Source organism: Dendropsophus ebraccatus, chromosome 9 (genome assembly GCF_027789765.1).
Source record: "Dendropsophus ebraccatus isolate aDenEbr1 chromosome 9, aDenEbr1.pat, whole genome shotgun sequence".
In the NCBI taxonomy this organism is placed as follows: Eukaryota; Metazoa; Chordata; class Amphibia; order Anura; family Hylidae; genus Dendropsophus; species Dendropsophus ebraccatus.
This window is the reverse complement of record NC_091462.1, coordinates 66274218-66281777: the sequence shown is the minus strand read 5'-3', so window position 1 is coordinate 66281777 and position 7560 is coordinate 66274218.

Here is a 7560-nt window from a genome sequence, read left to right as displayed (position 1 = left end):
GGGCTGGATGGGGTCCCCCCTGGGCACCGCAGACCTAAGCTTGTTTAACTCCTACCTCTTAAAGGGACCGAGAAAAAATGACCTTTTCTGCACTCCAATGTAAGTCAATGGGGCGATTTTTTGGCTATGTGCTAGAAATGAAATTCAGTGCGGATTGGATTACAGGCACCCTAGGCACCCAGGATAGGCTTTAGTTTCACGTGTATCTCTTAAGCCGGCAGAGAAAACCCACCTGATATGCGCTCCACACAATTGAATTAGAGACGCCGTTGATTTTCTATGGGAATTGCAGAAATGACTTCTAAGCCTCAAAATAATGACTTTTTTTCCTAAGGTGGTAGGAATGAAACTCAGTGCGGGCTGGATGGGGTCCCCCCTGGGCACCGCAGACCTAAGCTTGTTTAACTCCTACCTCTTAAAGGGACCGAGAAAAAATGACCTTTTCTGCACTCCAATGTAAGTCAATGGGGCGATTTTTTGGCTATGTGCTAGAAATGAAATTCAGTGCGGATTGGATTACAGGCACCCTAGGCACCCAGGATAGGCTTTAGTTTCACGTGTATCTCTTAAGCCGGCAGAGAAAACCCACCTGATATGCGCTCCACACAATTGAATTAGAGACGCCGTTGATTTTCTATGGGAATTGCAGAAATGACTTCTAAGCCTCAAAATAATGACTTTTTTTCCTAAGGTGGTAGGAATGAAACTCAGTGCGGGCTGGATGGGGTCCCCCCTGGGCACCGCAGACCTAAGCTTGTTTAACTCCTACCTCTTAAAGGGACCGAGAAAAAATGACCTTTTCTGCACTCCAATGTAAGTCAATGGGGCGATTTTTTGGCTATGTGCTAGAAATGAAATTCAGTGCGGATTGGATTACAGGCACCCTAGGCACCCAGGATAGGCTTTAGTTTCACGTGTATCTCTTAAGCCGGCAGAGAAAACCCACCTGATATGCGCTCCACACAATTGAATTAGAGACGCCGTTGATTTTCTATGGGAATTGCAGAAATGACTTCTAAGCCTCAAAATAATGACTTTTTTTCCTAAGGTGGTAGGAATGAAACTCAGTGCGGGCTGGATGGGGTCCCCCCTGGGCACCGCAGACCTAAGCTTGTTTAACTCCTACCTCTTAAAGGGACCGAGAAAAAATGACCTTTTCTGCACTCCAATGTAAGTCAATGGGGCGATTTTTTGGCTATGTGCTAGAAATGAAATTCAGTGCGGATTGGATTACAGGCACCCTAGGCACCCAGGATAGGCTTTAGTTTCACGTGTATCTCTTAAGCCGGCAGAGAAAACCCACCTGATATGCGCTCCACACAATTGAATTAGAGACGCCGTTGATTTTCTATGGGAATTGCAGAAATGACTTCTAAGCCTCAAAATAATGACTTTTTTTCCTAAGGTGGTAGGAATGAAACTCAGTGCGGGCTGGATGGGGTCCCCCCTGGGCACCGCAGACCTAAGCTTGTTTAACTCCTACCTCTTAAAGGGACCGAGAAAAAATGACCTTTTCTGCACTCCAATGTAAGTCAATGGGGCGATTTTTTTGGCTATGTGCTAGAAATGAAATTCAGTGCGGATTGGATTACAGGCACCCTAGGCACCCAGGATAGGCTTTAGTTTCACGTGTATCTCTTAAGCCGGCAGAGAAAACCCACCTGATATGCGCTCCACACAATTGAATTAGAGACGCCGTTGATTTTCTATGGGAATTGCAGAAATGACTTCTAAGCCTCAAAATAATGACTTTTTTTTCCTAAGGTGGTAGGAATGAAACTCAGTGCGGGCTGGATGGGGTCCCCCCTGGGCACCGCAGACCTAAGCTTGTTTAACTCCTACCTCTTAAAGGGACCGAGAAAAAATGACCTTTTCTGCACTCCAATGTAAGTCAATGGGGCGATTTTTTGGCTATGTGCTAGAAATGAAATTCAGTGCGGATTGGATTACAGGCACCCTAGGCACCCAGGATAGGCTTTAGTTTCACGTGTATCTCTTAAGCCGGCAGAGAAAACCCACCTGATATGCGCTCCACACAATTGAATTAGAGACGCCGTTGATTTTCTATGGGAATTGCAGAAATGACTTCTAAGCCTCAAAATAATGACTTTTTTTCCTAAGGTGGTAGGAATGAAACTCAGTGCGGGCTGGATGGGGTCCCCCCTGGGCACCGCAGACCTAAGCTTGTTTAACTCCTACCTCTTAAAGGGACCGAGAAAAAATGACCTTTTCTGCACTCCAATGTAAGTCAATGGGGCGATTTTTTGGCTATGTGCTAGAAATGAAATTCAGTGCGGATTGGATTACAGGCACCCTAGGCACCCAGGATAGGCTTTAGTTTCACGTGTATCTCTTAAGCCGGCAGAGAAAACCCACCTGATATGCGCTCCACACAATTGAATTAGAGACGCCGTTGATTTTCTATGGGAATTGCAGAAATGACTTCTAAGCCTCAAAATAATGACTTTTTTTCCTAAGGTGGTAGGAATGAAACTCAGTGCGGGCTGGATGGGGTCCCCCCTGGGCACCGCAGACCTAAGCTTGTTTAACTCCTACCTCTTAAAGGGACCGAGAAAAAATGACCTTTTCTGCACTCCAATGTAAGTCAATGGGGCGATTTTTTGGCTATGTGCTAGAAATGAAATTCAGTGCGGATTGGATTACAGGCACCCTAGGCACCCAGGATAGGCTTTAGTTTCACGTGTATCTCTTAAGCCGGCAGAGAAAACCCACCTGATATGCGCTCCACACAATTGAATTAGAGACGCCGTTGATTTTCTATGGGAATTGCAGAAATGACTTCTAAGCCTCAAAATAATGACTTTTTTTCCTAAGGTGGTAGGAATGAAACTCAGTGCGGGCTGGATGGGGTCCCCCCTGGGCACCGCAGACCTAAGCTTGTTTAACTCCTACCTCTTAAAGGGACCGAGAAAAAATGACCTTTTCTGCACTCCAATGTAAGTCAATGGGGCGATTTTTTGGCTATGTGCTAGAAATGAAATTCAGTGCGGATTGGATTACAGGCACCCTAGGCACCCAGGATAGGCTTTAGTTTCACGTGTATCTCTTAAGCCGGCAGAGAAAACCCACCTGATATGCGCTCCACACAATTGAATTAGAGACGCCGTTGATTTTCTATGGGAATTGCAGAAATGACTTCTAAGCCTCAAAATAATGACTTTTTTTCCTAAGGTGGTAGGAATGAAACTCAGTGCGGGCTGGATGGGGTCCCCCCTGGGCACCGCAGACCTAAGCTTGTTTAACTCCTACCTCTTAAAGGGACCGAGAAAAAATGACCTTTTCTGCACTCCAATGTAAGTCAATGGGGCGATTTTTTGGCTATGTGCTAGAAATGAAATTCAGTGCGGATTGGATTACAGGCACCCTAGGCACCCAGGATAGGCTTTAGTTTCACGTGTATCTCTTAAGCCGGCAGAGAAAACCCACCTGATATGCGCTCCACACAATTGAATTAGAGACGCCGTTGATTTTCTATGGGAATTGCAGAAATGACTTCTAAGCCTCAAAATAATGACTTTTTTTCCTAAGGTGGTAGGAATGAAACTCAGTGCGGGCTGGATGGGGTCCCCCCTGGGCACCGCAGACCTAAGCTTGTTTAACTCCTACCTCTTAAAGGGACCGAGAAAAAATGACCTTTTCTGCACTCCAATGTAAGTCAATGGGGCGATTTTTTGGCTATGTGCTAGAAATGAAATTCAGTGCGGATTGGATTACAGGCACCCTAGGCACCCAGGATCGGCTTTAGTTTCACGTGTATCTCTTAAGCCGGCAGAGAAAACCCACCTGATATGCGCTCCACACAATTGAATTAGAGACGCCGTTGATTTTCTATGGGAATTGCAGAAATGACTTCTAAGCCTCAAAATAATGACTTTTTTTCCTAAGGTGGTAGGAATGAAACTCAGTGCGGGCTGGATGGGGTCCCCCCTGGGCACCGCAGACCTAAGCTTGTTTAACTCCTACCTCTTAAAGGGACCGAGAAAAAATGACCTTTTCTGCACTCCAATGTAAGTCAATGGGGCGATTTTTTGGCTATGTGCTAGAAATGAAATTCAGTGCGGATTGGATTACAGGCACCCTAGGCACCCAGGATCGGCTTTAGTTTCACGTGTATCTCTTAAGCCGGCAGAGAAAACCCACCTGATATGCGCTCCACACAATTGAATTAGAGACGCCGTTGATTTTCTATGGGAATTGCAGAAATGACTTCTAAGCCTCAAAATAATGACTTTTTTTTCCTAAGGTGGTAGGAATGAAACTCAGTGCGGGCTGGATGGGGTCCCCCCTGGGCACCGCAGACCTAAGCTTGTTTAACTCCTACCTCTTAAAGGGACCGAGAAAAAATGACCTTTTCTGCACTCCAATGTAAGTCAATGGGGCGATTTTTTGGCTATGTGCTAGAAATGAAATTCAGTGCGGATTGGATTACAGGCACCCTAGGCACCCAGGATCGGCTTTAGTTTCACGTGTATCTCTTAAGCCGGCAGAGAAAACCCACCTGATATGCGCTCCACACAATTGAATTAGAGACGCCGTTGATTTTCTATGGGAATTGCAGAAATGACTTCTAAGCCTCAAAATAATGACTTTTTTTCCTAAGGTGGTAGGAATGAAACTCAGTGCGGGCTGGATGGGGCCCCCCCTGGGCACCGCAGACCTAAGCTTGTTTAACTCCTACCTCTTAAAGGGACCGAGAAAAAATGACCTTTTCTGCACTCCAATGTAAGTCAATGGGGCGATTTTTTGGCTATGTGCTAGAAATGAAATTCAGTGCGGATTGGATTACAGGCACCCTAGGCACCCAGGATAGGCTTTAGTTTCACGTGTATCTCTTAAGCCGGCAGAGAAAACCCACCTGATATGCGCTCCACACAATTGAATTAGAGACGCCGTTGATTTTCTATGGGAATTGCAGAAATGACTTCTAAGCCTCAAAATAATGACTTTTTTTCCTAAGGTGGTAGGAATGAAACTCAGTGCGGGCTGGATGGGGTCCCCCCTGGGCACCGCAGACCTAAGCTTGTTTAACTCCTACCTCTTAAAGGCACCGAGAAAAAATGACCTTTTCTGCACTCCAATGTAAGTCAATGGGGCGATTTTTTGGCTATGTGCTAGAAATGAAATTCAGTGCGGATTGGATGACAGGCACCCTAGGCACCCAGGATCGGTTTTAGTTTCACGTGTATCTCTTTTTTTTTTTATAAATTGTTTATTTTTGGATATTTCAAAAAGACATACAAAATAGTCAAAAGCAGATAACCACATGTCCAGGTAATAGGGTTCACTAGGTTTCACAACAGAGAAGCTATACAGTCAGCATAGTACATCCCACCAGATGCTTGGTATGTTCTAGACACAAAGATTATGGGAATGCCAGCAAATAACAAATGCTGTGGACTTCATTCACAGGAAACCAGGGTCCCGAACCTGAGGAACCAACCCATAGGGCCAACTGGGCCTCTATATCAAGAGAACAGTAAACACTTAATACAACATCAAACATAGAAAGGGGAAGACCAGGACAGGACAGAAACAAAAGGGGCAATAAGTTGTTCATGTCAAGTGCCAGCTGGTGTATGAGAGAGCTCATAATAAGTATCCCAAGGTGCCCAAACCTTCAGGAACTTGTCCACCCTGTCGTCCTGGGACGCTGTGGTGTACTCCAGTCTCCTGACATCCTGTATACGATTGACAAGTTCAACAGCAGAAGGGATAAGACGTTGTCTCCAATACTTAGCCAGAAGGCATTTAGACGCTGTGAGTATATACAGGAACAACCGAGCTTGGTGCTTCCTCATAGTTTTTGGGGGGATATTCAAGATGTAGGAGAGCGGAGTCAGAGGTACCACTTGACCCAGTACTGCCGCGGACAGCCCCTGGACCCCAGCCCAAAATGGTTTCAACTGAGGGCAATCCCAGAAGATATGTGGGATGGTCCCCCTGTGAGCAAGGCATCTCCAGCATTCTGGCGGAGTAGCAGGATACAAACGATTTAGCAAATCCGGAGTGTGGTACCAGAAATAAAGGATCTTATATTGATTCTCTTTATAAGAAATACAAGAGGAGGATTTGGTCGCCTGGGCCCAAATAAGTTGCCACAGGCCCCGCGACAATGGCCGCTGCAGGTAGTCCTCCCATTTCTCCATATATTTATGTTGCAAGGTATCGCCACTAGAGGGAGAATTAATAAGGGTATAGATGGTTGATATTAGCCCCTTAGTACACGGGACACCTTTACTAAAATCGACCAGACTCCATGTTGGCTATGCACTAAAGTGGCCATTGGCAATATGGACATGCCTAAAGCCTTTACAATTATACATGAAGGATATGTTCACATGTGGTAAGAGACGTCACATTTGTTATTGGATTGTTATGCTGATGATTGTTTGGCTTGGCGCATAGTGCAGTTGATGGATGTGTGTTCACGATGTATATGTCACATTTTGATGCCAATAGTGTGAGGCTTTTCCAAGCATCTTCTGCCAAAACGCTAATCCGTGACCAAGGCTTTTTTTGTGGTGTGTATTGGAGGAATAGATGATAAATTGTCTGCTCCGAGACTGTACCACGAGATTGGGCTTTGAGAGACTGCAGCAGAATCCAATGATCTGTATGGAGTAAGCTGGAGCATCCTGCGCCCTTCCCCCTCTGTCAAACTCTTTTGTTTTTTTTACTGTTGTGAGGTCAGATTACTTGACAAGTCTGACAATGTTTAGGAATACTATTACATGAATATTTCTCTGTAATGTCTCATGTTTTCACAAGTCCTCTAAAAAACCTTAGCTGGTTCTGCAGTTTGTTTAGCTTTATCTTTAGCATTAATGCGACATCACTATTATCCGTGTCTCCAGATTTATAAGGCTGCCATCTTTCACCTCTCCTTTTTTTTGTGTTATAGAATCCTTCGTGGAGGCTATACGGCAGAATGGAGAGATCAGAGGGATCACCGTACCCGGACCCGATCGACACAAGGTCAAGTGCTCGCTGTACATGGACGACATGACCGTCTTCTGCGCTGATCAGCGTTCGGTGACAGCACTCGTCCAGACCTGCGAGAAGTTCGGAAAGGCTTCAGGGGCAAAGGTCAACTGCGGGAAGTCGGAGGCTATGCTCTTCGGGGAGTGGCACCTGGCTTCCTCCGCCCCCTTCCCGTTTACCGTCAAACCGGACTTCATCAAGATCCTTGGAGTCTGGTTCGGAAAGGAAAGCGCGGCCCTTAAGTCCTGGGAAGAGCGATTGGCTAAGGTCAACACGAAGATCGGGCTGTGGAGCCTCAGACACCTCACCATTGAGGGCAAAACACTGGTCCTGAGGAACGAAGTTCTGCCTGTGCTCCAGTACACCGCACAGGCCTGGCCCCCCCATGCCATCGTCTGCAGGGCCATCACCAGGACTGTGTTTCGTTTCATCTGGGGCTCCAAAATGGACAGAGTGAAGTGCTCCGTTATGTACAAGGAACCCCGCAAGGGCGGAAAAGGTGTTCCGGATATCCCTACCTTGCTGCGGGCAGCCTTTGTATGTGACTGTGTGCGGAGG